The 20,854-nt window shown below is 53.5% G+C and overlaps 60 non-coding genes across 60 annotated transcripts; 30 read left to right on the top strand and 30 right to left on the bottom strand.

The window, feature by feature from the left end:
- Positions 1–164: 164 nt before the first annotated feature.
- On the bottom strand, positions 165–237 carry Trnar-acg (transfer RNA arginine (anticodon ACG)). The gene has a single exon. It is a non-coding gene; the product is annotated as a tRNA-Arg (tRNA).
- A 442-nt stretch (positions 238–679) lies between these two features.
- Trnai-uau (transfer RNA isoleucine (anticodon UAU)) lies at positions 680–771 on the top strand. Its single transcript is given in 2 exon segments — positions 680–717; positions 736–771. It is a non-coding gene; the product is annotated as a tRNA-Ile (tRNA).
- A 111-nt stretch (positions 772–882) lies between these two features.
- On the top strand, positions 883–954 carry Trnad-guc (transfer RNA aspartic acid (anticodon GUC)). Its single transcript has one exon. It is a non-coding gene; the product is annotated as a tRNA-Asp (tRNA).
- Positions 955–1,510: 556 nt separating this feature from the next.
- Trnar-acg (transfer RNA arginine (anticodon ACG)) lies at positions 1,511–1,583 on the bottom strand. The gene has a single exon. It is a non-coding gene; the product is annotated as a tRNA-Arg (tRNA).
- Positions 1,584–2,025: 442 nt separating this feature from the next.
- Positions 2,026–2,117, top strand: Trnai-uau (transfer RNA isoleucine (anticodon UAU)). The gene is given in 2 exon segments: positions 2,026–2,063; positions 2,082–2,117. It is a non-coding gene; the product is annotated as a tRNA-Ile (tRNA).
- Positions 2,118–2,228: 111 nt separating this feature from the next.
- Trnad-guc (transfer RNA aspartic acid (anticodon GUC)) lies at positions 2,229–2,300 on the top strand. The gene has a single exon. It is a non-coding gene; the product is annotated as a tRNA-Asp (tRNA).
- A 236-nt stretch (positions 2,301–2,536) lies between these two features.
- Positions 2,537–2,608, bottom strand: Trnam-cau (transfer RNA methionine (anticodon CAU)). Its single transcript has one exon. It is a non-coding gene; the product is annotated as a tRNA-Met (tRNA).
- A 248-nt stretch (positions 2,609–2,856) lies between these two features.
- Trnar-acg (transfer RNA arginine (anticodon ACG)) lies at positions 2,857–2,929 on the bottom strand. The gene has a single exon. It is a non-coding gene; the product is annotated as a tRNA-Arg (tRNA).
- Positions 2,930–3,371: 442 nt separating this feature from the next.
- On the top strand, positions 3,372–3,463 carry Trnai-uau (transfer RNA isoleucine (anticodon UAU)). The gene is given in 2 exon segments: positions 3,372–3,409; positions 3,428–3,463. It is a non-coding gene; the product is annotated as a tRNA-Ile (tRNA).
- Positions 3,464–3,574: 111 nt separating this feature from the next.
- Positions 3,575–3,646, top strand: Trnad-guc (transfer RNA aspartic acid (anticodon GUC)). Its single transcript has one exon. It is a non-coding gene; the product is annotated as a tRNA-Asp (tRNA).
- A 236-nt stretch (positions 3,647–3,882) lies between these two features.
- On the bottom strand, positions 3,883–3,954 carry Trnam-cau (transfer RNA methionine (anticodon CAU)). The gene has a single exon. It is a non-coding gene; the product is annotated as a tRNA-Met (tRNA).
- A 248-nt stretch (positions 3,955–4,202) lies between these two features.
- Positions 4,203–4,275, bottom strand: Trnar-acg (transfer RNA arginine (anticodon ACG)). Its single transcript has one exon. It is a non-coding gene; the product is annotated as a tRNA-Arg (tRNA).
- Positions 4,276–4,717: 442 nt separating this feature from the next.
- Trnai-uau (transfer RNA isoleucine (anticodon UAU)) lies at positions 4,718–4,809 on the top strand. Its single transcript is given in 2 exon segments — positions 4,718–4,755; positions 4,774–4,809. It is a non-coding gene; the product is annotated as a tRNA-Ile (tRNA).
- Positions 4,810–4,920: 111 nt separating this feature from the next.
- Positions 4,921–4,992, top strand: Trnad-guc (transfer RNA aspartic acid (anticodon GUC)). Its single transcript has one exon. It is a non-coding gene; the product is annotated as a tRNA-Asp (tRNA).
- Positions 4,993–5,228: 236 nt separating this feature from the next.
- Positions 5,229–5,300, bottom strand: Trnam-cau (transfer RNA methionine (anticodon CAU)). The gene has a single exon. It is a non-coding gene; the product is annotated as a tRNA-Met (tRNA).
- Positions 5,301–5,548: 248 nt separating this feature from the next.
- Trnar-acg (transfer RNA arginine (anticodon ACG)) lies at positions 5,549–5,621 on the bottom strand. Its single transcript has one exon. It is a non-coding gene; the product is annotated as a tRNA-Arg (tRNA).
- Positions 5,622–6,063: 442 nt separating this feature from the next.
- Positions 6,064–6,155, top strand: Trnai-uau (transfer RNA isoleucine (anticodon UAU)). Its single transcript is given in 2 exon segments — positions 6,064–6,101; positions 6,120–6,155. It is a non-coding gene; the product is annotated as a tRNA-Ile (tRNA).
- A 111-nt stretch (positions 6,156–6,266) lies between these two features.
- Positions 6,267–6,338, top strand: Trnad-guc (transfer RNA aspartic acid (anticodon GUC)). The gene has a single exon. It is a non-coding gene; the product is annotated as a tRNA-Asp (tRNA).
- Positions 6,339–6,574: 236 nt separating this feature from the next.
- Positions 6,575–6,646, bottom strand: Trnam-cau (transfer RNA methionine (anticodon CAU)). Its single transcript has one exon. It is a non-coding gene; the product is annotated as a tRNA-Met (tRNA).
- Positions 6,647–6,894: 248 nt separating this feature from the next.
- Positions 6,895–6,967, bottom strand: Trnar-acg (transfer RNA arginine (anticodon ACG)). The gene has a single exon. It is a non-coding gene; the product is annotated as a tRNA-Arg (tRNA).
- A 442-nt stretch (positions 6,968–7,409) lies between these two features.
- Positions 7,410–7,501, top strand: Trnai-uau (transfer RNA isoleucine (anticodon UAU)). Its single transcript is given in 2 exon segments — positions 7,410–7,447; positions 7,466–7,501. It is a non-coding gene; the product is annotated as a tRNA-Ile (tRNA).
- Positions 7,502–7,612: 111 nt separating this feature from the next.
- Trnad-guc (transfer RNA aspartic acid (anticodon GUC)) lies at positions 7,613–7,684 on the top strand. The gene has a single exon. It is a non-coding gene; the product is annotated as a tRNA-Asp (tRNA).
- Positions 7,685–7,920: 236 nt separating this feature from the next.
- On the bottom strand, positions 7,921–7,992 carry Trnam-cau (transfer RNA methionine (anticodon CAU)). The gene has a single exon. It is a non-coding gene; the product is annotated as a tRNA-Met (tRNA).
- Positions 7,993–8,240: 248 nt separating this feature from the next.
- Trnar-acg (transfer RNA arginine (anticodon ACG)) lies at positions 8,241–8,313 on the bottom strand. Its single transcript has one exon. It is a non-coding gene; the product is annotated as a tRNA-Arg (tRNA).
- A 442-nt stretch (positions 8,314–8,755) lies between these two features.
- Trnai-uau (transfer RNA isoleucine (anticodon UAU)) lies at positions 8,756–8,847 on the top strand. Its single transcript is given in 2 exon segments — positions 8,756–8,793; positions 8,812–8,847. It is a non-coding gene; the product is annotated as a tRNA-Ile (tRNA).
- Positions 8,848–8,958: 111 nt separating this feature from the next.
- Positions 8,959–9,030, top strand: Trnad-guc (transfer RNA aspartic acid (anticodon GUC)). Its single transcript has one exon. It is a non-coding gene; the product is annotated as a tRNA-Asp (tRNA).
- A 236-nt stretch (positions 9,031–9,266) lies between these two features.
- On the bottom strand, positions 9,267–9,338 carry Trnam-cau (transfer RNA methionine (anticodon CAU)). Its single transcript has one exon. It is a non-coding gene; the product is annotated as a tRNA-Met (tRNA).
- Positions 9,339–9,586: 248 nt separating this feature from the next.
- On the bottom strand, positions 9,587–9,659 carry Trnar-acg (transfer RNA arginine (anticodon ACG)). The gene has a single exon. It is a non-coding gene; the product is annotated as a tRNA-Arg (tRNA).
- Positions 9,660–10,101: 442 nt separating this feature from the next.
- Trnai-uau (transfer RNA isoleucine (anticodon UAU)) lies at positions 10,102–10,193 on the top strand. The gene is given in 2 exon segments: positions 10,102–10,139; positions 10,158–10,193. It is a non-coding gene; the product is annotated as a tRNA-Ile (tRNA).
- A 111-nt stretch (positions 10,194–10,304) lies between these two features.
- Positions 10,305–10,376, top strand: Trnad-guc (transfer RNA aspartic acid (anticodon GUC)). Its single transcript has one exon. It is a non-coding gene; the product is annotated as a tRNA-Asp (tRNA).
- Positions 10,377–10,612: 236 nt separating this feature from the next.
- Positions 10,613–10,684, bottom strand: Trnam-cau (transfer RNA methionine (anticodon CAU)). Its single transcript has one exon. It is a non-coding gene; the product is annotated as a tRNA-Met (tRNA).
- A 248-nt stretch (positions 10,685–10,932) lies between these two features.
- On the bottom strand, positions 10,933–11,005 carry Trnar-acg (transfer RNA arginine (anticodon ACG)). Its single transcript has one exon. It is a non-coding gene; the product is annotated as a tRNA-Arg (tRNA).
- Positions 11,006–11,447: 442 nt separating this feature from the next.
- Trnai-uau (transfer RNA isoleucine (anticodon UAU)) lies at positions 11,448–11,539 on the top strand. The gene is given in 2 exon segments: positions 11,448–11,485; positions 11,504–11,539. It is a non-coding gene; the product is annotated as a tRNA-Ile (tRNA).
- Positions 11,540–11,650: 111 nt separating this feature from the next.
- On the top strand, positions 11,651–11,722 carry Trnad-guc (transfer RNA aspartic acid (anticodon GUC)). The gene has a single exon. It is a non-coding gene; the product is annotated as a tRNA-Asp (tRNA).
- A 236-nt stretch (positions 11,723–11,958) lies between these two features.
- Trnam-cau (transfer RNA methionine (anticodon CAU)) lies at positions 11,959–12,030 on the bottom strand. The gene has a single exon. It is a non-coding gene; the product is annotated as a tRNA-Met (tRNA).
- Positions 12,031–12,278: 248 nt separating this feature from the next.
- Trnar-acg (transfer RNA arginine (anticodon ACG)) lies at positions 12,279–12,351 on the bottom strand. Its single transcript has one exon. It is a non-coding gene; the product is annotated as a tRNA-Arg (tRNA).
- A 442-nt stretch (positions 12,352–12,793) lies between these two features.
- Positions 12,794–12,885, top strand: Trnai-uau (transfer RNA isoleucine (anticodon UAU)). The gene is given in 2 exon segments: positions 12,794–12,831; positions 12,850–12,885. It is a non-coding gene; the product is annotated as a tRNA-Ile (tRNA).
- A 111-nt stretch (positions 12,886–12,996) lies between these two features.
- Positions 12,997–13,068, top strand: Trnad-guc (transfer RNA aspartic acid (anticodon GUC)). The gene has a single exon. It is a non-coding gene; the product is annotated as a tRNA-Asp (tRNA).
- A 236-nt stretch (positions 13,069–13,304) lies between these two features.
- Positions 13,305–13,376, bottom strand: Trnam-cau (transfer RNA methionine (anticodon CAU)). The gene has a single exon. It is a non-coding gene; the product is annotated as a tRNA-Met (tRNA).
- A 248-nt stretch (positions 13,377–13,624) lies between these two features.
- On the bottom strand, positions 13,625–13,697 carry Trnar-acg (transfer RNA arginine (anticodon ACG)). Its single transcript has one exon. It is a non-coding gene; the product is annotated as a tRNA-Arg (tRNA).
- A 442-nt stretch (positions 13,698–14,139) lies between these two features.
- On the top strand, positions 14,140–14,231 carry Trnai-uau (transfer RNA isoleucine (anticodon UAU)). The gene is given in 2 exon segments: positions 14,140–14,177; positions 14,196–14,231. It is a non-coding gene; the product is annotated as a tRNA-Ile (tRNA).
- A 111-nt stretch (positions 14,232–14,342) lies between these two features.
- On the top strand, positions 14,343–14,414 carry Trnad-guc (transfer RNA aspartic acid (anticodon GUC)). Its single transcript has one exon. It is a non-coding gene; the product is annotated as a tRNA-Asp (tRNA).
- A 236-nt stretch (positions 14,415–14,650) lies between these two features.
- Positions 14,651–14,722, bottom strand: Trnam-cau (transfer RNA methionine (anticodon CAU)). The gene has a single exon. It is a non-coding gene; the product is annotated as a tRNA-Met (tRNA).
- A 248-nt stretch (positions 14,723–14,970) lies between these two features.
- Trnar-acg (transfer RNA arginine (anticodon ACG)) lies at positions 14,971–15,043 on the bottom strand. Its single transcript has one exon. It is a non-coding gene; the product is annotated as a tRNA-Arg (tRNA).
- Positions 15,044–15,485: 442 nt separating this feature from the next.
- Trnai-uau (transfer RNA isoleucine (anticodon UAU)) lies at positions 15,486–15,577 on the top strand. The gene is given in 2 exon segments: positions 15,486–15,523; positions 15,542–15,577. It is a non-coding gene; the product is annotated as a tRNA-Ile (tRNA).
- Positions 15,578–15,688: 111 nt separating this feature from the next.
- On the top strand, positions 15,689–15,760 carry Trnad-guc (transfer RNA aspartic acid (anticodon GUC)). Its single transcript has one exon. It is a non-coding gene; the product is annotated as a tRNA-Asp (tRNA).
- A 236-nt stretch (positions 15,761–15,996) lies between these two features.
- Positions 15,997–16,068, bottom strand: Trnam-cau (transfer RNA methionine (anticodon CAU)). The gene has a single exon. It is a non-coding gene; the product is annotated as a tRNA-Met (tRNA).
- A 248-nt stretch (positions 16,069–16,316) lies between these two features.
- On the bottom strand, positions 16,317–16,389 carry Trnar-acg (transfer RNA arginine (anticodon ACG)). Its single transcript has one exon. It is a non-coding gene; the product is annotated as a tRNA-Arg (tRNA).
- A 442-nt stretch (positions 16,390–16,831) lies between these two features.
- Trnai-uau (transfer RNA isoleucine (anticodon UAU)) lies at positions 16,832–16,923 on the top strand. Its single transcript is given in 2 exon segments — positions 16,832–16,869; positions 16,888–16,923. It is a non-coding gene; the product is annotated as a tRNA-Ile (tRNA).
- A 111-nt stretch (positions 16,924–17,034) lies between these two features.
- Trnad-guc (transfer RNA aspartic acid (anticodon GUC)) lies at positions 17,035–17,106 on the top strand. Its single transcript has one exon. It is a non-coding gene; the product is annotated as a tRNA-Asp (tRNA).
- A 236-nt stretch (positions 17,107–17,342) lies between these two features.
- Trnam-cau (transfer RNA methionine (anticodon CAU)) lies at positions 17,343–17,414 on the bottom strand. Its single transcript has one exon. It is a non-coding gene; the product is annotated as a tRNA-Met (tRNA).
- A 248-nt stretch (positions 17,415–17,662) lies between these two features.
- Trnar-acg (transfer RNA arginine (anticodon ACG)) lies at positions 17,663–17,735 on the bottom strand. Its single transcript has one exon. It is a non-coding gene; the product is annotated as a tRNA-Arg (tRNA).
- A 442-nt stretch (positions 17,736–18,177) lies between these two features.
- On the top strand, positions 18,178–18,269 carry Trnai-uau (transfer RNA isoleucine (anticodon UAU)). The gene is given in 2 exon segments: positions 18,178–18,215; positions 18,234–18,269. It is a non-coding gene; the product is annotated as a tRNA-Ile (tRNA).
- Positions 18,270–18,380: 111 nt separating this feature from the next.
- Positions 18,381–18,452, top strand: Trnad-guc (transfer RNA aspartic acid (anticodon GUC)). Its single transcript has one exon. It is a non-coding gene; the product is annotated as a tRNA-Asp (tRNA).
- A 236-nt stretch (positions 18,453–18,688) lies between these two features.
- Positions 18,689–18,760, bottom strand: Trnam-cau (transfer RNA methionine (anticodon CAU)). Its single transcript has one exon. It is a non-coding gene; the product is annotated as a tRNA-Met (tRNA).
- Positions 18,761–19,008: 248 nt separating this feature from the next.
- Positions 19,009–19,081, bottom strand: Trnar-acg (transfer RNA arginine (anticodon ACG)). Its single transcript has one exon. It is a non-coding gene; the product is annotated as a tRNA-Arg (tRNA).
- A 442-nt stretch (positions 19,082–19,523) lies between these two features.
- On the top strand, positions 19,524–19,615 carry Trnai-uau (transfer RNA isoleucine (anticodon UAU)). Its single transcript is given in 2 exon segments — positions 19,524–19,561; positions 19,580–19,615. It is a non-coding gene; the product is annotated as a tRNA-Ile (tRNA).
- A 111-nt stretch (positions 19,616–19,726) lies between these two features.
- Trnad-guc (transfer RNA aspartic acid (anticodon GUC)) lies at positions 19,727–19,798 on the top strand. The gene has a single exon. It is a non-coding gene; the product is annotated as a tRNA-Asp (tRNA).
- A 236-nt stretch (positions 19,799–20,034) lies between these two features.
- Trnam-cau (transfer RNA methionine (anticodon CAU)) lies at positions 20,035–20,106 on the bottom strand. The gene has a single exon. It is a non-coding gene; the product is annotated as a tRNA-Met (tRNA).
- Positions 20,107–20,354: 248 nt separating this feature from the next.
- Positions 20,355–20,427, bottom strand: Trnar-acg (transfer RNA arginine (anticodon ACG)). The gene has a single exon. It is a non-coding gene; the product is annotated as a tRNA-Arg (tRNA).
- Positions 20,428–20,854: the final 427 nt, after the last annotated feature.

The raw sequence follows: 20,854 nt of genomic DNA, 5'->3' as shown, positions 1-20,854 counted from the left end.
TCGACTTTGCTCGACTGACGCTACGCTGACGCTTGCACGAAGCGATATTTACCACGATCGTCTCGAGATGCAGCTGCGAGATGCTCAGGATTGACATTGCACTCCACGCAGGTGGAAACATTCGAATGCACTGCCTAGCTACGCGCCCGCAACTAACAAAATGCCGACCCTGCCAGGATTCGACCCTGGAATCTTCTGATCCGTAGTCAGACGCGTTATCCGTTGCGCCACAGGGCCACTGGTCGCCTTTCGTCATATGAGGCGGGTACACATCGCAGAGCAACGTGTTCTCCGTGGCTCGGCAACTGCGTGTCGTCCACTGACAACGGCGGCGCGGCCACTCTGGTCTTCCGCACTCTGCAGGGAGCTGCCAAGGAAGGCATCTCTCCTCCAGCTGCTCGGCCACGGTGCGCCTGCATAGCTTAGAGCTTGCCACACATCTGCCCTCGCTGTTGGACAGGTAGCAGAAGGCAAGGCGCGCGTTTTTCTGCAATTTTTCGGTGATGACAAGCGGTTGATATGCTTGTAAGTGTAGCATATGAAGCAAGAATCGTATGAAGCATCCGTAGCCAGGTGCTAAAGTCGCAGTATGGCCGCAGGTGACGGTCGTATGATGGGTCTGTAGCCACAACAGGTTGGCAGCAAAGCAAATACCGCTAACTGAAAGCACCCTGCTGTAGCCCCAGTGGCGCAATTGGTTAGCGCACGGTACTTATAAGGCAGTAGCCGTGAGCAATGCCGGGGTTGTGAGTTCGAGCCTCACCTGGGGCATACTTTTATTTCGTAGCAGCTGACTCTGAAAGCATCGGGACGCTAGATTTGAGATGAATCACCTACTTGAGAAGCATAAGTGTGCGTGCGTTGTGCGTACCGATTGCGTATTCCTCGGTAGTATAGTGGTTAGTATCCCCGCCTGTCACGCGGGAGACCGGGGTTCGATTCCCCGCCGGGGAGGTGCGATTTTTATATCGCGAAAGTTGCACGTGTGGCCCGAAAAGACATTAACGTTGTGATCGAGAAATGTAGTTGCTGCAGAATCATAAGAAACTCTGCGTCTTAGGAAGTGTTTCTCGTATTCTCCACACGACGTCGTCGTCGTTTCAGAACTTACAGGGTTTGCTGTTGACGCTGAGTCAGCGCACCCCAGGCTTAATGATCGAGCTCGAAGCACCCAAGAAAAAGAATAATTTTAGCAGAGCGTGGTTTCGATCCACGGACCTCTGGGTTATGGGCCCAGCACGCTTCCACTGCGCCACTCTGCAGCGTGACGTGCGACACTTGGAAAAGCGTTGTCTGCGTCGCGTACCGTTTAATTAACTATGCAACATCTCTCAGCTTGACTTGTCTCGACTTTGCTCGACTGACGCTACGCTGACGCTTGCACGAAGCGATATTTACCACGATCGTCTCGAGATGCAGCTGCGAGATGCTCAGGATTGACATTGCACTCCACGCAGGTGGAAACATTCGAATGCACTGCCTAGCTACGCGCCCGCAACTAACAAAATGCCGACCCTGCCAGGATTCGAACCTGGAATCTTCTGATCCGTAGTCAGACGCGTTATCCGTTGCGCCACAGGGCCACTGGTCGCCTTTCGTCATATGAGGCGGGTACACATCGCAGAGCAACGTGTTCTCCGTGGCTCGGCAACTGCGTGTCGTCCACTGACAACGGCGGCGCGGCCACTCTGGTCTTCCGCACTCTGCAGGGAGCTGCCAAGGAAGGCATCTCTCCTCCAGCTGCTCGGCCACGGTGCGCCTGCATAGCTTAGAGCTTGCCACACATCTGCCCTCGCTGTTGGACAGGTAGCAGAAGGCAAGGCGCGCGTTTTTCTGCAATTTTTCGGTGATGACAAGCGGTTGATATGCTTGTAAGTGTAGCATATGAAGCAAGAATCGTATGAAGCATCCGTAGCCAGGTGCTAAAGTCGCAGTATGGCCGCAGGTGACGGTCGTATGATGGGTCTGTAGCCACAACAGGTTGGCAGCAAAGCAAATACCGCTAACTGAAAGCACCCTGCTGTAGCCCCAGTGGCGCAATTGGTTAGCGCACGGTACTTATAAGGCAGTAGCCGTGAGCAATGCCGGGGTTGTGAGTTCGAGCCTCACCTGGGGCATACTTTTATTTCGTAGCAGCTGACTCTGAAAGCATCGGGACGCTAGATTTGAGATGAATCACCTACTTGAGAAGCATAAGTGTGCGTGCGTTGTGCGTACCGATTGCGTATTCCTCGGTAGTATAGTGGTTAGTATCCCCGCCTGTCACGCGGGAGACCGGGGTTCGATTCCCCGCCGGGGAGGTGCGATTTTGATATCGCGAAAGTTGCACGTGTGGCCCGAAAAGACATTAACGTTGTGATCGAGAAATGTAGTTGCTGCAGAATCGTAAGAAACTCTGCGTCTTAGGAAGTGTTTCTCGTATTCTCCACACGACGTCGTCGTCGTTTCAGAACTTACAGGGTTTGCTGTTGACGCTGAGTCAGCGCACCCCAGGCTTAATGATCGAGCTCGAAGCACCCAAGAAAAAGAATAATTTTAGCAGAGCGTGGTTTCGATCCACGGACCTCTGGGTTATGGGCCCAGCACGCTTCCACTGCGCCACTCTGCTGCGTGACGTGCGACACTTGGAAAAGCGTTGTCTGCGTCGCGTACCGTTTAATTAACTGTGCAACATCTCTCAGCTTGACTTGTCTCGACTTTGCTCGACTGACGCTACGCTGACGCTTGCACGAAGCGATATTTACCACGATCGTCTCGAGATGCAGCTGCGAGATGCTCAGGATTGACATTGCACTCCACGCAGGTGGAAACATTCGAATGCACTGCCTAGCTACGCGCCCGCAACTAACAAAATGCCGACCCTGCCAGGATTCGACCCTGGAATCTTCTGATCCGTAGTCAGACGCGTTATCCGTTGCGCCACAGGGCCACTGGTCGCCTTTCGTCATATGAGGCGGGTACACATCGCAGAGCAACGTGTTCTCCGTGGCTCGGCAACTGCGTGTCGTCCACTGACAACGGCGGCGCGGCCACTCTGGTCTTCCGCACTCTGCAGGGAGCTGCCAAGGAAGGCATCTCTCCTCCAGCTGCTCGGCCACGGTGCGCCTGCATAGCTTAGAGCTTGCCACACATCTGCCCTCGCTGTTGGACAGGTAGCAGAAGGCAAGGCGCGCGTTTTTCTGCAATTTTTCGGTGATGACAAGCGGTTGATATGCTTGTAAGTGTAGCATATGAAGCAAGAATCGTATGAAGCATCCGTAGCCAGGTGCTAAAGTCGCAGTATGGCCGCAGGTGACGGTCGTATGATGGGTCTGTAGCCACAACAGGTTGGCAGCAAAGCAAATACCGCTAACTGAAAGCACCCTGCTGTAGCCCCAGTGGCGCAATTGGTTAGCGCACGGTACTTATAAGGCAGTAGCCGTGAGCAATGCCGGGGTTGTGAGTTCGAGCCTCACCTGGGGCATACTTTTATTTCGTAGCAGCTGACTCTGAAAGCATCGGGACGCTAGATTTGAGATGAATCACCTACTTGAGAAGCATAAGTGTGCGTGCGTTGTGCGTACCGATTGCGTATTCCTCGGTAGTATAGTGGTTAGTATCCCCGCCTGTCACGCGGGAGACCGGGGTTCGATTCCCCGCCGGGGAGGTGCGATTTTTATATCGCGAAAGTTGCACGTGTGGCCCGAAAAGACATTAACGTTGTGATCGAGAAATGTAGTTGCTGCAGAATCATAAGAAACTCTGCGTCTTAGGAAGTGTTTCTCGTATTCTCCACACGACGTCGTCGTCGTTTCAGAACTTACAGGGTTTGCTGTTGACGCTGAGTCAGCGCACCCCAGGCTTAATGATCGAGCTCGAAGCACCCAAGAAAAAGAATAATTTTAGCAGAGCGTGGTTTCGATCCACGGACCTCTGGGTTATGGGCCCAGCACGCTTCCACTGCGCCACTCTGCTGCGTGACGTGCGACACTTGGAAAAGCGTTGTCTGCGTCGCGTACCGTTTAATTAACTGTGCAACATTTCTCAGCTTGACTTGTCTCGACTTTGCTCGACTGACGCTACGCTGACGCTTGCACGAAGCGATATTTACCACGATCGTCTCGAGATGCAGCTGCGAGATGCTCAGGATTGACATTGCACTCCACGCAGGTGGAAACATTCGAATGCACTGCCTAGCTACGCGCCCGCAACTAACAAAATGCCGACCCTGCCAGGATTCGAACCTGGAATCTTCTGATCCGTAGTCAGACGCGTTATCCGTTGCGCCACAGGGCCACTGGTCGCCTTTCGTCATATGAGGCGGGTACACATCGCAGAGCAACGTGTTCTCCGTGGCTCGGCAACTGCGTGTCGTCCACTGACAACGGCGGCGCGGCCACTCTGGTCTTCCGCACTCTGCAGGGAGCTGCCAAGGAAGGCATCTCTCCTCCAGCTGCTCGGCCACGGTGCGCCTGCATAGCTTAGAGCTTGCCACACATCTGCCCTCGCTGTTGCACAGGTAGCAGAAGGCACGGCGCGCGTTTTTCTGCAATTTTTCGGTGATGACAAGCGGTTGATATGCTTGTAAGTGTAGCATATGAAGCAAGAATCGTATGAAGCATCCGTAACCAGGTGCTAAAGTCGCAGTATGGCCGCAGGTGACGGTCGTATGATGGGTCTGTAGCCACAACAGGTTGGCAGCAAAGCAAATACCGCTAACTGAAAGCACCCTGCTGTAGCCCCAGTGGCGCAATTGGTTAGCGCACGGTACTTATAAGGCAGTAGCCGTGAGCAATGCCGGGGTTGTGAGTTCGAGCCTCACCTGGGGCATACTTTTATTTCGTAGCAGCTGACTCTGAAACCATCGGGACGCTAGATTTGAGATGAATCACCTACTTGAGAAGCATAAGTGTGCGTGCGTTGTGCATACCGATTGCGTATTCCTCGGTAGTATAGTGTTTAGTATCCCCGCCTGTCACGCGGGAGACCGGGGTTCGATTCCCCGCCGGGGACGTGCGATTTTTATATCGCGAAAGTTGCACGTGTGGCCCGAAAAGACATTAACGTTGTGATCGAGAAATGTAGTTGCTGCAGAATCGTAAGAAACTCTGCGTCTTAGGAAGTGTTTCTCGTATTCTCCACACGACGTCGTCGTCGTTTCAGAACTTACAGGGTTTGCTGTTGACGCTGAGTCAGCGCACCCCAGGCTTAATGATCGAGCTCGAAGCACCCAAGAAAAAGAATAATTTTAGCAGAGCGTGGTTTCGATCCACGGACCTCTGGGTTATGGGCCCAGCACGCTTCCACTGCGCCACTCTGCTGCGTGACGTGCGACACTTGGAAAAGCGTTGTCTGCGTCGCGTACCGTTTAATTAACTGTGCAACATTTCTCAGCTTGACTTGTCTCGACTTTGCTCGACTGACGCTACGCTGACGCTTGCACGAAGCGATATTTACCACGATCGTCTCGAGATGCAGCTGCGAGATGCTCAGGATTGACATTGCACTCCACGCAGGTGGAAACATTCGAATGCACTGCCTAGCTACGCGCCCGCAACTAACAAAATGCCGACCCTGCCAGGATTCGAACCTGGAATCTTCTGATCCGTAGTCAGACGCGTTATCCGTTGCGCCACAGGGCCACTGGTCGCCTTTCGTCATATGAGGCGGGTACACATCGCAGAGCAACGTGTTCTCCGTGGCTCGGCAACTGCGTGTCGTCCACTGACAACGGCGGCGCGGCCACTCTGGTCTTCCGCACTCTGCAGGGAGCTGCCAAGGAAGGCATCTCTCCTCCAGCTGCTCGGCCACGGTGCGCCTGCATAGCTTAGAGCTTGCCACACATCTGCCCTCGCTGTTGCACAGGTAGCAGAAGGCACGGCGCGCGTTTTTCTGCAATTTTTCGGTGATGACAAGCGGTTGATATGCTTGTAAGTGTAGCATATGAAGCAAGAATCGTATGAAGCATCCGTAACCAGGTGCTAAAGTCGCAGTATGGCCGCAGGTGACGGTCGTATGATGGGTCTGTAGCCACAACAGGTTGGCAGCAAAGCAAATACCGCTAACTGAAAGCACCCTGCTGTAGCCCCAGTGGCGCAATTGGTTAGCGCACGGTACTTATAAGGCAGTAGCCGTGAGCAATGCCGGGGTTGTGAGTTCGAGCCTCACCTGGGGCATACTTTTATTTCGTAGCAGCTGACTCTGAAACCATCGGGACGCTAGATTTGAGATGAATCACCTACTTGAGAAGCATAAGTGTGCGTGCGTTGTGCATACCGATTGCGTATTCCTCGGTAGTATAGTGTTTAGTATCCCCGCCTGTCACGCGGGAGACCGGGGTTCGATTCCCCGCCGGGGACGTGCGATTTTTATATCGCGAAAGTTGCACGTGTGGCCCGAAAAGACATTAACGTTGTGATCGAGAAATGTAGTTGCTGCAGAATCGTAAGAAACTCTGCGTCTTAGGAAGTGTTTCTCGTATTCTCCACACGACGTCGTCGTCGTTTCAGAACTTACAGGGTTTGCTGTTGACGCTGAGTCAGCGCACCCCAGGCTTAATGATCGAGCTCGAAGCACCCAAGAAAAAGAATAATTTTAGCAGAGCGTGGTTTCGATCCACGGACCTCTGGGTTATGGGCCCAGCACGCTTCCACTGCGCCACTCTGCTGCGTGACGTGCGACACTTGGAAAAGCGTTGTCTGCGTCGCGTACCGTTTAATTAACTATGCAACATCTCTCAGCTTGACTTGTCTCGACTTTGCTCGACTGACGCTACGCTGACGCTTGCACGAAGCGATATTTACCACGATCGTCTCGAGATGCAGCTGCGAGATGCTCAGGATTGACATTGCACTCCACGCAGGTGGAAACATTCGAATGCACTGCCTAGCTACGCGCCCGCAACTAACAAAATGCCGACCCTGCCAGGATTCGAACCTGGAATCTTCTGATCCGTAGTCAGACGCGTTATCCGTTGCGCCACAGGGCCACTGGTCGCCTTTCGTCATATGAGGCGGGTACACATCGCAGAGCAACGTGTTCTCCGTGGCTCGGCAACTGCGTGTCATCCACTGACAACGGCGGCGCGGCCACTCTGGTCTTCCGCACTCTGCAGGGAGCTGCCAAGGAAGGCATCTCTCCTCCAGCTGCTCGGCCACGGTGCGCCTGCATAGCTTAGAGCTTGCCACACATCTGCCCTCGCTGTTGGACAGGTAGCAGAAGGCAAGGCGCGCGTTTTTCTGCAATTTTTCGGTGATGACAAGCGGTTGATATGCTTGTAAGTGTAGCATATGAAGCAAGAATCGTATGAAGCATCCGTAGCCAGGTGCTAAAGTCGCAGTATGGCCGCAGGTGACGGTCGTATGATGGGTCTGTAGCCACAACAGGTTGGCAGCAAAGCAAATACCGCTAACTGAAAGCACCCTGCTGTAGCCCCAGTGGCGCAATTGGTTAGCGCACGGTACTTATAAGGCAGTAGCCGTAAGCAATGCCGGGGTTGTGAGTTCGAGCCTCACCTGGGGCATACTTTTATTTCGTAGCAGCTGACTCTGAAAGCATCGGGACGCTAGATTTGAGATGAATCACCTACTTGAGAAGCATAAGTGTGCGTGCGTTGTGCGTACCGATTGCGTATTCCTCGGTAGTATAGTGGTTAGTATCCCCGCCTGTCACGCGGGAGACCGGGGTTCGATTCCCCGCCGGGGAGGTGCGATTTTTATATCGCGAAAGTTGCACGTGTGGCCCGAAAAGACATTAACGTTGTGATCGAGAAATGTAGTTGCTGCAGAATCGTAAGAAACTCTGCGTCTTAGGAAGTGTTTCTCGTATTCTCCACACGACGTCGTCGTCGTTTCAGAACTTACAGGGTTTGCTGTTGACGCTGAGTCAGCGCACCCCAGGCTTAATGATCGAGCTCGAAGCACCCAAGAAAAAGAATAATTTTAGCAGAGCGTGGTTTCGATCCACGGACCTCTGGGTTATGGGCCCAGCACGCTTCCACTGCGCCACTCTGCTGCGTGACGTGCGACACTTGGAAAAGCGTTGTCTGCGTCGCGTACCGTTTAATTAACTATGCAACATCTCTCAGCTTGACTTGTCTCGACTTTGCTCGACTGACGCTACGCTGACGCTTGCACGAAGCGATATTTACCACGATCGTCTCGAGATGCAGCTGCGAGATGCTCAGGATTGACATTGCACTCCACGCAGGTGGAAACATTCGAATGCACTGCCTAGCTACGCGCCCGCAACTAACAAAATGCCGACCCTGCCAGGATTCGAACCTGGAATCTTCTGATCCGTAGTCAGACGCGTTATCCGTTGCGCCACAGGGCCACTGGTCGCCTTTCGTCATATGAGGCGGGTACACATCGCAGAGCAACGTGTTCTCCGTGGCTCGGCAACTGCGTGTCGTCCACTGACAACGGCGGCGCGGCCACTCTGGTCTTCCGCACTCTGCAGGGAGCTGCCAAGGAAGGCATCTCTCCTCCAGCTGCTCGGCCACGGTGCGCCTGCATTGCTTAGAGCTTGCCACACATCTGCCCTCGCTGTTGGACAGGTAGCAGAAGGCAAGGCGCGCGTTTTTCTGCAATTTTTCGGTGATGACAAGCGGTTGATATGCTTGTAAGTGTAGCATATGAAGCAAGAATCGTATGAAGCATCCGTAGCCAGGTGCTAAAGTCGCAGTATGGCCGCAGGTGACGGTCGTATGATGGGTCTGTAGCCACAACAGGTTGGCAGCAAAGCAAATACCGCTAACTGAAAGCACCCTGCTGTAGCCCCAGTGGCGCAATTGGTTAGCGCACGGTACTTATAAGGCAGTAGCCGTGAGCAATGCCGGGGTTGTGAGTTCGAGCCTCACCTGGGGCATACTTTTATTTCGTAGCAGCTGACTCTGAAAGCATCGGGACGCTAGATTTGAGATGAATCACCTACTTGAGAAGCATAAGTGTGCGTGCGTTGTGCGTACCGATTGCGTATTCCTCGGTAGTATAGTGGTTAGTATCCCCGCCTGTCACGCGGGAGACCGGGGTTCGATTCCCCGCCGGGGAGGTGCGATTTTTATATCGCGAAAGTTGCACGTGTGGCCCGAAAAGACATTAACGTTGTGATCGAGAAATGTAGTTGCTGCAGAATCGTAAGAAACTCTGCGTCTTAGGAAGTGTTTCTCGTATTCTCCACACGACGTCGTCGTCGTTTCAGAACTTACAGGGTTTGCTGTTGACGCTGAGTCAGCGCACCCCAGGCTTAATGATCGAGCTCGAAGCACCCAAGAAAAAGAATAATTTTAGCAGAGCGTGGTTTCGATCCACGGACCTCTGGGTTATGGGCCCAGCACGCTTCCACTGCGCCACTCTGCTGCGTGACGTGCGACACTTGGAAAAGCGTTGTCTGCGTCGCGTACCGTTTAATTAACTATGCAACATCTCTCAGCTTGACTTGTCTCGACTTTGCTCGACTGACGCTACGCTGACGCTTGCACGAAGCGATATTTACCACGATCGTCTCGAGATGCAGCTGCGAGATGCTCAGGATTGACATTGCACTCCACGCAGGTGGAAACATTCGAATGCACTGCCTAGCTACGCGCCCGCAACTAACAAAATGCCGACCCTGCCAGGATTCGAACCTGGAATCTTCTGATCCGTAGTCAGACGCGTTATCCGTTGCGCCACAGGGCCACTGGTCGCCTTTCGTCATATGAGGCGGGTACACATCGCAGAGCAACGTGTTCTCCGTGGCTCGGCAACTGCGTGTCGTCCACTGACAACGGCGGCGCGGCCACTCTGGTCTTCCGCACTCTGCAGGGAGCTGCCAAGGAAGGCATCTCTCCTCCAGCTGCTCGGCCACGGTGCGCCTGCATAGCTTAGAGCTTGCCACACATCTGCCCTCGCTGTTGGACAGGTAGCAGAAGGCAAGGCGCGCGTTTTTCTGCAATTTTTCGGTGATGACAAGCGGTTGATATGCTTGTAAGTGTAGCATATGAAGCAAGAATCGTATGAAGCATCCGTAGCCAGGTGCTAAAGTCGCAGTATGGCCGCAGGTGACGGTCGTATGATGGGTCTGTAGCCACAACAGGTTGGCAGCAAAGCAAATACCGCTAACTGAAAGCACCCTGCTGTAGCCCCAGTGGCGCAATTGGTTAGCGCACGGTACTTATAAGGCAGTAGCCGTGAGCAATGCCGGGGTTGTGAGTTCGAGCCTCACCTGGGGCATACTTTTATTTCGTAGCAGCTGACTCTGAAACCATCGGGACGCTAGATTTGAGATGAATCACCTACTTGAGAAGCATAAGTGTGCGTGCGTTGTGCGTACCGATTGCGTATTCCTCGGTAGTATAGTGGTTAGTATCCCCGCCTGTCACGCGGGAGACCGGGGTTCGATTCCCCGCCGGGGACGTGCTATTTTTATATCGCGAAAGTTGCACGTGTGGCCCGAAAAGACATTAACGTTGTGATCGAGAAATGTAGTTGCTGCAGAATCGTAAGAAACTCTGCGTCTTAGGAAGTGTTTCTCGTATTCTCCACACGACGTCGTCGTCGTTTCAGAACTTACAGGGTTTGCTGTTGACGCTGAGTCAGCGCACCCCAGGCTTAATGATCGAGCTCGAAGCACCCAAGAAAAAGAATAATTTTAGCAGAGCGTGGTTTCGATCCACGGACCTCTGGGTTATGGGCCCAGCACGCTTCCACTGCGCCACTCTGCTGCGTGACGTGCGACACTTGGAAAAGCGTTGTCTGCGTCGCGTACCGTTTAATTAACTATGCAACATCTCTCAGCTTGACTTGTCTCGACTTTGCTCGACTGACGCTACGCTGACGCTTGCACGAAGCGATATTTACCACGATCGTCTCGAGATGCAGCTGCGAGATGCTCAGGATTGACATTGCACTCCACGCAGGTGGAAACATTCGAATGCACTGCCTAGCTACGCGCCCGCAACTAACAAAATGCCGACCCTGCCAGGATTCGAACCTGGAATCTTCTGATCCGTAGTCAGACGCGTTATCCGTTGCGCCACAGGGCCACTGGTCGCCTTTCGTCATATGAGGCGGGTACACATCGCAGAGCAACGTGTTCTCCGTGGCTCGGCAACTGCGTGTCGTCCACTGACAACGGCGGCGCGGCCACTCTGGTCTTCCGCACTCTGCAGGGAGCTGCCAAGGAAGGCATCTCTCCTCCAGCTGCTCGGCCACGGTGCGCCTGCATAGCTTAGAGCTTGCCACACATCTGCCCTCGCTGTTGGACAGGTAGCAGAAGGCAAGGCGCGCGTTTTTCTGCAATTTTTCGGTGATGACAAGCGGTTGATATGCTTGTAAGTGTAGCATATGAAGCAAGAATCGTATGAAGCATCCGTAGCCAGGTGCTAAAGTCGCAGTATGGCCGCAGGTGACGGTCGTATGATGGGTCTGTAGCCACAACAGGTTGGCAGCAAAGCAAATACCGCTAACTGAAAGCACCCTGCTGTAGCCCCAGTGGCGCAATTGGTTAGCGCACGGTACTTATAAGGCAGTAGCCGTAAGCAATGCCGGGGTTGTGAGTTCGAGCCTCACCTGGGGCATACTTTTATTTCGTAGCAGCTGACTCTGAAAGCATCGGGACGCTAGATTTGAGATGAATCACCTACTTGAGAAGCATAAGTGTGCGTGCGTTGTGCGTACCGATTGCGTATTCCTCGGTAGTATAGTGGTTAGTATCCCCGCCTGTCACGCGGGAGACCGGGGTTCGATTCCCCGCCGGGGAGGTGCGATTTTTATATCGCGAAAGTTGCACGTGTGGCCCGAAAAGACATTAACGTTGTGATCGAGAAATGTAGTTGCTGCAGAATCGTAAGAAACTCTGCGTCTTAGGAAGTGTTTCTCGTATTCTCCACACGACGTCGTCGTCGTTTCAGAACTTACAGGGTTTGCTGTTGACGCTGAGTCAGCGCACCCCAGGCTTAATGATCGAGCTCGAAGCACCCAAGAAAAAGAATAATTTTAGCAGAGCGTGGTTTCGATCCACGGACCTCTGGGTTATGGGCCCAGCACGCTTCCACTGCGCCACTCTGCTGCGTGACGTGCGACACTTGGAAAAGCGTTGTCTGCGTCGCGTACCGTTTAATTAACTATGCAACATCTCTCAGCTTGACTTGTCTCGACTTTGCTCGACTGACGCTACGCTGACGCTTGCACGAAGCGATATTTACCACGATCGTCTCGAGATGCAGCTGCGAGATGCTCAGGATTGACATTGCACTCCACGCAGGTGGAAACATTCGAATGCACTGCCTAGCTACGCGCCCGCAACTAACAAAATGCCGACCCTGCCAGGATTCGAACCTGGAATCTTCTGATCCGTAGTCAGACGCGTTATCCGTTGCGCCACAGGGCCACTGGTCGCCTTTCGTCATATGAGGCGGGTACACATCGCAGAGCAACGTGTTCTCCGTGGCTCGGCAACTGCGTGTCGTCCACTGACAACGGCGGCGCGGCCACTCTGGTCTTCCGCACTCTGCAGGGAGCTGCCAAGGAAGGCATCTCTCCTCCAGCTGCTCGGCCACGGTGCGCCTGCATTGCTTAGAGCTTGCCACACATCTGCCCTCGCTGTTGGACAGGTAGCAGAAGGCAAGGCGCGCGTTTTTCTGCAATTTTTCGGTGATGACAAGCGGTTGATATGCTTGTAAGTGTAGCATATGAAGCAAGAATCGTATGAAGCATCCGTAGCCAGGTGCTAAAGTCGCAGTATGGCCGCAGGTGACGGTCGTATGATGGGTCTGTAGCCACAACAGGTTGGCAGCAAAGCAAATACCGCTAACTGAAAGCACCCTGCTGTAGCCCCAGTGGCGCAATTGGTTAGCGCACGGTACTTATAAGGCAGTAGCCGTGAGCAATGCCGGGGTTGTGAGTTCGAGCCTCACCTGGGGCATACTTTTATTTCGTAGCAGCTGACTCTGAAAGCATCGGGACGCTAGATTTGAGATGAATCACCTACTTGAGAAGCATAAGTGTGCGTGCGTTGTGCGTACCGATTGCGTATTCCTCGGTAGTATAGTGGTTAGTATCCCCGCCTGTCACGCGGGAGACCGGGGTTCGATTCCCCGCCGGGGAGGTGCGATTTTTATATCGCGAAAGTTGCACGTGTGGCCCGAAAAGACATTAACGTTGTGATCGAGAAATGTAGTTGCTGCAGAATCGTAAGAAACTCTGCGTCTTAGGAAGTGTTTCTCGTATTCTCCACACGACGTCGTCGTCGTTTCAGAACTTACAGGGTTTGCTGTTGACGCTGAGTCAGCGCACCCCAGGCTTAATGATCGAGCTCGAAGCACCCAAGAAATAGAATAATTTTAGCAGAGCGTGGTTTCGATCCACGGACCTCTGGGTTATGGGCCCAGCACGCTTCCACTGCGCCACTCTGCTGCGTGACGTGCGACACTTGGAAAAGCGTTGTCTGCGTCGCGTACCGTTTAATTAACTATGCAACATCTCTCAGCTTGACTTGTCTCGACTTTGCTCGACTGACGCTACGCTGACGCTTGCACGAAGCGATATTTACCACGATCGTCTCGAGATGCAGCTGCGAGATGCTCAGGATTGACATTGCACTCCACGCAGGTGGAAACATTCGAATGCACTGCCTAGCTACGCGCCCGCAACTAACAAAATGCCGACCCTGCCAGGATTCGAACCTGGAATCTTCTGATCCGTAGTCAGACGCGTTATCCGTTGCGCCACAGGGCCACTGGTCGCCTTTCGTCATATGAGGCGGGTACACATCGCAGAGCAACGTGTTCTCCGTGGCTCGGCAACTGCGTGTCGTCCACTGACAACGGCGGCGCGGCCACTCTGGTCTTCCGCACTCTGCAGGGAGCTGCCAAGGAAGGCATCTCTCCTCCAGCTGCTCGGCCACGGTGCGCCTGCATAGCTTAGAGCTTGCCACACATCTGCCCTCGCTGTTGGACAGGTAGCAGAAGGCAAGGCGCGCGTTTTTCTGCAATTTTTCGGTGATGACAAGCGGTTGATATGCTTGTAAGTGTAGCATATGAAGCAAGAATCGTATGAAGCATCCGTAGCCAGGTGCTAAAGTCGCAGTATGGCCGCAGGTGACGGTCGTATGATGGGTCTGTAGCCACAACAGGTTGGCAGCAAAGCAAATACCGCTAACTGAAAGCACCCTGCTGTAGCCCCAGTGGCGCAATTGGTTAGCGCACGGTACTTATAAGGCAGTAGCCGTAAGCAATGCCGGGGTTGTGAGTTCGAGCCTCACCTGGGGCATACTTTTATTTCGTAGCAGCTGACTCTGAAAGCATCGGGACGCTAGATTTGAGATGAATCACCTACTTGAGAAGCATAAGTGTGCGTGCGTTGTGCGTACCGATTGCGTATTCCTCGGTAGTATAGTGGTTAGTATCCCCGCCTGTCACGCGGGAGACCGGGGTTCGATTCCCCGCCGGGGAGGTGCGATTTTTATATCGCGAAAGTTGCACGTGTGGCCCGAAAAGACATTAACGTTGTGATCGAGAAATGTAGTTGCTGCAGAATCGTAAGAAACTCTGCGTCTTAGGAAGTGTTTCTCGTATTCTCCACACGACGTCGTCGTCGTTTCAGAACTTACAGGGTTTGCTGTTGACGCTGAGTCAGCGCACCCCAGGCTTAATGATCGAGCTCGAAGCACCCAAGAAAAAGAATAATTTTAGCAGAGCGTGGTTTCGATCCACGGACCTCTGGGTTATGGGCCCAGCACGCTTCCACTGCGCCACTCTGCTGCGTGACGTGCGACACTTGGAAAAGCGTTGTCTGCGTCGCGTACCGTTTAATTAACTATGCAACATCTCTCAGCTTGACTTGTCTCGACTTTGCTCGACTGACGCTACGCTGACGCTTGCACGAAGCGATATTTACCACGATCGTCTCGAGATGCAGCTGCGAGATGCTCAGGATTGACATTGCACTCCACGCAGGTGGAAACATTCGAATGCACTGCCTAGCTACGCGCCCGCAACTAACAAAATGCCGACCCTGCCAGGATTCGAACCTGGAATCTTCTGATCCGTAGTCAGACGCGTTATCCGTTGCGCCACAGGGCCACTGGTCGCCTTTCGTCATATGAGGCGGGTACACATCGCAGAGCAACGTGTTCTCCGTGGCTCGGCAACTGCGTGTCGTCCACTGACAACGGCGGCGCGGCCACTCTGGTCTTCCGCACTCTGCAGGGAGCTGCCAAGGAAGGCATCTCTCCTCCAGCTGCTCGGCCACGGTGCGCCTGCATAGCTTAGAGCTTGCCACACATCTGCCCTCGCTGTTGGACAGGTAGCAGAAGGCAAGGCGCGCGTTTTTCTGCAATTTTTCGGTGATGACAAGCGGTTGATATGCTTGTAAGTGTAGCATATGAAGCAAGAATCGTATGAAGCATCCGTAGCCAGGTGCTAAAGTCGCAGTATGGCCGCAGGTGACGGTCGTATGATGGGTCTGTAGCCACAACAGGTTGGCAGCAAAGCAAATACCGCTAACTGAAAGCACCCTGCTGTAGCCCCAGTGGCGCAATTGGTTAGCGCACGGTACTTATAAGGCAGTAGCCGTGAGCAATGCCGGGGTTGTGAGTTCGAGCCTCACCTGGGGCATACTTTTATTTCGTAGCAGCTGACTCTGAAAGCATCGGGACGCTAGATTTGAGATGAATCACCTACTTGAGAAGCATAAGTGTGCGTGCGTTGTGCGTACCGATTGCGTATTCCTCGGTAGTATAGTGGTTAGTATCCCCGCCTGTCACGCGGGAGACCGGGGTTCGATTCCCCGCCGGGGAGGTGCGATTTTTATATCGCGAAAGTTGCACGTGTGGCCCGAAAAGACATTAACGTTGTGATCGAGAAATGTAGTTGCTGCAGAATCGTAAGAAACTCTGCGTCTTAGGAAGTGTTTCTCGTATTCTCCACACGACGTCGTCGTCGTTTCAGAACTTACAGGGTTTGCTGTTGACGCTGAGTCAGCGCACCCCAGGCTTAATGATCGAGCTCGAAGCACCCAAGAAAAAGAATAATTTTAGCAGAGCGTGGTTTCGATCCACGGACCTCTGGGTTATGGGCCCAGCACGCTTCCACTGCGCCACTCTGCTGCGTGACGTGCGACACTTGGAAAAGCGTTGTCTGCGTCGCGTACCGTTTAATTAACTGTGCAACATCTCTCAGCTTGACTTGTCTCGACTTTGCTCGACTGACGCTACGCTGACGCTTGCACGAAGCGATATTTACCACGATCGTCTCGAGATGCAGCTGCGAGATGCTCAGGATTGACATTGCACTCCACGCAGGTGGAAACATTCGAATGCACTGCCTAGCTACGCGCCCGCAACTAACAAAATGCCGACCCTGCCAGGATTCGAACCTGGAATCTTCTGATCCGTAGTCAGACGCGTTATCCGTTGCGCCACAGGGCCACTGGTCGCCTTTCGTCATATGAGGCGGGTACACATCGCAGAGCAACGTGTTCTCCGTGGCTCGGCAACTGCGTGTCGTCCACTGACAACGGCGGCGCGGCCACTCTGGTCTTCCGCACTCTGCAGGGAGCTGCCAAGGAAGGCATCTCTCCTCCAGCTGCTCGGCCACGGTGCGCCTGCATAGCTTAGAGCTTGCCACACATCTGCCCTCGCTGTTGGACAGGTAGCAGAAGGCAAGGCGCGCGTTTTTCTGCAATTTTTCGGTGATGACAAGCGGTTGATATGCTTGTAAGTGTAGCATATGAAGCAAGAATCGTATGAAGCATCCGTAGCCAGGTGCTAAAGTCGCAGTATGGCCGCAGGTGACGGTCGTATGATGGGTCTGTAGCCACAACAGGTTGGCAGCAAAGCAAATACCGCTAACTGAAAGCACCCTGCTGTAGCCCCAGTGGCGCAATTGGTTAGCGCACGGTACTTATAAGGCAGTAGCCGTGAGCAATGCCGGGGTTGTGAGTTCGAGCCTCACCTGGGGCATACTTTTATTTCGTAGCAGCTGACTCTGAAAGCATCGGGACGCTAGATTTGAGATGAATCACCTACTTGAGAAGCATAAGTGTGCGTGCGTTGTGCGTACCGATTGCGTATTCCTCGGTAGTATAGTGGTTAGTATCCCCGCCTGTCACGCGGGAGACCGGGGTTCGATTCCCCGCCGGGGAGGTGCGATTTTTATATCGCGAAAGTTGCACGTGTGGCCCGAAAAGACATTAACGTTGTGATCGAGAAATGTAGTTGCTGCAGAATCGTAAGAAACTCTGCGTCTTAGGAAGTGTTTCTCGTATTCTCCACACGACGTCGTCGTCGTTTCAGAACTTACAGGGTTTGCTGTTGACGCTGAGTCAGCGCACCCCAGGCTTAATGATCGAGCTCGAAGCACCCAAGAAAAAGAATAATTTTAGCAGAGCGTGGTTTCGATCCACGGACCTCTGGGTTATGGGCCCAGCACGCTTCCACTGCGCCACTCTGCTGCGTGACGTGCGACACTTGGAAAAGCGTTGTCTGCGTCGCGTACCGTTTAATTAACTGTGCAACATCTCTCAGCTTGACTTGTCTCGACTTTGCTCGACTGACGCTACGCTGACGCTTGCACGAAGCGATATTTACCACGATCGTCTCGAGATGCAGCTGCGAGATGCTCAGGATTGACATTGCACTCCACGCAGGTGGAAACATTCGAATGCACTGCCTAGCTACGCGCCCGCAACTAACAAAATGCCGACCCTGCCAGGATTCGAACCTGGAATCTTCTGATCCGTAGTCAGACGCGTTATCCGTTGCGCCACAGGGCCACTGGTCGCCTTTCGTCATATGAGGCGGGTACACATCGCAGAGCAACGTGTTCTCCGTGGCTCGGCAACTGCGTGTCGTCCACTGACAACGGCGGCGCGGCCACTCTGGTCTTCCGCACTCTGCAGGGAGCTGCCAAGGAAGGCATCTCTCCTCCAGCTGCTCGGCCACGGTGCGCCTGCATAGCTTAGAGCTTGCCACACATCTGCCCTCGCTGTTGGACAGGTAGCAGAAGGCAAGGCGCGCGTTTTTCTGCAATTTTTCGGTGATGACAAGCGGTTGATATGCTTGTAAGTGTAGCATATGAAGCAAGAATCGTATGAAGCATCCGTAGCCAGGTGCTAAAGTCGCAGTATGGCCGCAGGTGACGGTCGTATGATGGGTCTGTAGCCACAACAGGTTGGCAGCAAAGCAAATACCGCTAACTGAAAGCACCCTGCTGTAGCCCCAGTGGCGCAATTGGTTAGCGCACGGTACTTATAAGGCAGTAGCCGTGAGCAATGCCGGGGTTGTGAGTTCGAGCCTCACCTGGGGCATACTTTTATTTCGTAGCAGCTGACTCTGAAAGCATCGGGACGCTAGATTTGAGATGAATCACCTACTTGAGAAGCATAAGTGTGCGTGCGTTGTGCGTACCGATTGCGTATTCCTCGGTAGTATAGTGGTTAGTATCCCCGCCTGTCACGCGGGAGACCGGGGTTCGATTCCCCGCCGGGGAGGTGCGATTTTTATATCGCGAAAGTTGCACGTGTGGCCCGAAAAGACATTAACGTTGTGATCGAGAAATGTAGTTGCTGCAGAATCGTAAGAAACTCTGCGTCTTAGGAAGTGTTTCTCGTATTCTCCACACGACGTCGTCGTCGTTTCAGAACTTACAGGGTTTGCTGTTGACGCTGAGTCAGCGCACCCCAGGCTTAATGATCGAGCTCGAAGCACCCAAGAAAAAGAATAATTTTAGCAGAGCGTGGTTTCGATCCACGGACCTCTGGGTTATGGGCCCAGCACGCTTCCACTGCGCCACTCTGCTGCGTGACGTGCGACACTTGGAAAAGCGTTGTCTGTGTCGCGTACCGTTTAATTAACTGTGCAACATTTCTCAGCTTGACTTGTCTCGACTTTGCTCGACTGACGCTACGCTGACGCTTGCACGAAGCGATATTTACCACGATCGTCTCGAGATGCAGCTGCGAGATGCTCAGGATTGACATTGCACTCCACGCAGGTGGAAACATTCGAATGCACTGCCTAGCTACGCGCCCGCAACTAACAAAATGCCGACCCTGCCAGGATTCGAACCTGGAATCTTCTGATCCGTAGTCAGACGCGTTATCCGTTGCGCCACAGGGCCACTGGTCGCCTTTCGTCATATGAGGCGGGTACACATCGCAGAGCAACGTGTTCTCCGTGGCTCGGCAACTGCGTGTCGTCCACTGACAACGGCGGCGCGGCCACTCTGGTCTTCCGCACTCTGCAGGGAGCTGCCAAGGAAGGCATCTCTCCTCCAGCTGCTCGGCCACGGTGCGCCTGCATTGCTTAGAGCTTGCCACACATCTGCCCTCGCTGTTGGACAGGTAGCAGAAGGCAAGGCGCGCGTTTTTCTGCAATTTTTCGGTGATGACAAGCGGTTGATATGCTTGTAAGTGTAGCATATGAAGCAAGAATCGTATGAAGCATCCGTAGCCAGGTGCTAAAGTCGCAGTATGGCCGCAGGTGACGGTCGTATGATGGGTCTGTAGCCACAACAGGTTGGCAGCAAAGCAAATACCGCTAACTGAAAGCACCCTGCTGTAGCCCCAGTGGCGCAATTGGTTAGCGCACGGTACTTATAAGGCAGTAGCCGTGAGCAATGCCGGGGTTGTGAGTTCGAGCCTCACCTGGGGCATACTTTTATTTCGTAGCAGCTGACTCTGAAAGCATCGGGACGCTAGATTTGAGATGAATCACCTACTTGAGAAGCATAAGTGTGCGTGCGTTGTGCGTACCGATTGCGTATTCCTCGGTAGTATAGTGGTTAGTATCCCCGCCTGTCACGCGGGAGACCGGGGTTCGATTCCCCGCCGGGGAGGTGCGATTTTTATATCGCGAAAGTTGCACGTGTGGCCCGAAAAGACATTAACGTTGTGATCGAGAAATGTAGTTGCTGCAGAATCGTAAGAAACTCTGCGTCTTAGGAAGTGTTTCTCGTATTCTCCACACGACGTCGTCGTCGTTTCAGAACTTACAGGGTTTGCTGTTGACGCTGAGTCAGCGCACCCCAGGCTTAATGATCGAGCTCGAAGCACCCAAGAAAAAGAATAATTTTAGCAGAGCGTGGTTTCGATCCACGGACCTCTGGGTTATGGGCCCAGCACGCTTCCACTGCGCCACTCTGCTGCGTGACGTGCGACACTTGGAAAAGCGTTGTCTGCGTCGCGTACCGTTTAATTAACTGTGCAACATCTCTCAGCTTGACTTGTCTCGACTTTGCTCGACTGACGCTACGATGACGCTTGCACGAAGCGATATTTACCACGATCGTCTCGAGATGCAGCTGCGAGATGCTCAGGATTGACATTGCACTCCACGCAGGTGGAAACATTCGAATGCACTGCCTAGCTACGCGCCCGCAACTAACAAAATGCCGACCCTGCCAGGATTCGAACCTGGAATCTTCTGATCCGTAGTCAGACGCGTTATCCGTTGCGCCACAGGGCCACTGGTCGCCTTTCGTCATATGAGGCGGGTACACATCGCAGAGCAACGTGTTCTCCGTGGCTCGGCAACTGCGTGTCGTCCACTGACAACGGCGGCGCGGCCACTCTGGTCTTCCGCACTCTGCAGGGAGCTGCCAAGGAAGGCATCTCTCCTCCAGCTGCTCGGCCACGGTGCGCCTGCATTGCTTAGAGCTTGCCACACATCTGCCCTCGCTGTTGGACAGGTAGCAGAAGGCAAGGCGCGCGTTTTTCTGCAATTTTTCGGTGATGACAAGCGGTTGATATGCTTGTAAGTGTAGCATATGAAGCAAGAATCGTATGAAGCATCCGTAGCCAGGTGCTAAAGTCGCAGTATGGCCGCAGGTGACGGTCGTATGATGGGTCTGTAGCCACAACAGGTTGGCAGCAAAGCAAATACCGCTAACTGA

The sequence above is a fragment of the Schistocerca cancellata genome, unplaced genomic scaffold (genome assembly GCF_023864275.1).
Source record: "Schistocerca cancellata isolate TAMUIC-IGC-003103 unplaced genomic scaffold, iqSchCanc2.1 HiC_scaffold_749, whole genome shotgun sequence".
Taxonomy (NCBI): Eukaryota; Metazoa; Arthropoda; class Insecta; order Orthoptera; family Acrididae; genus Schistocerca; species Schistocerca cancellata.
Note: the sequence above shows the minus strand (reverse complement) of the source record. Positions and strands in the feature narration are given on the sequence as shown.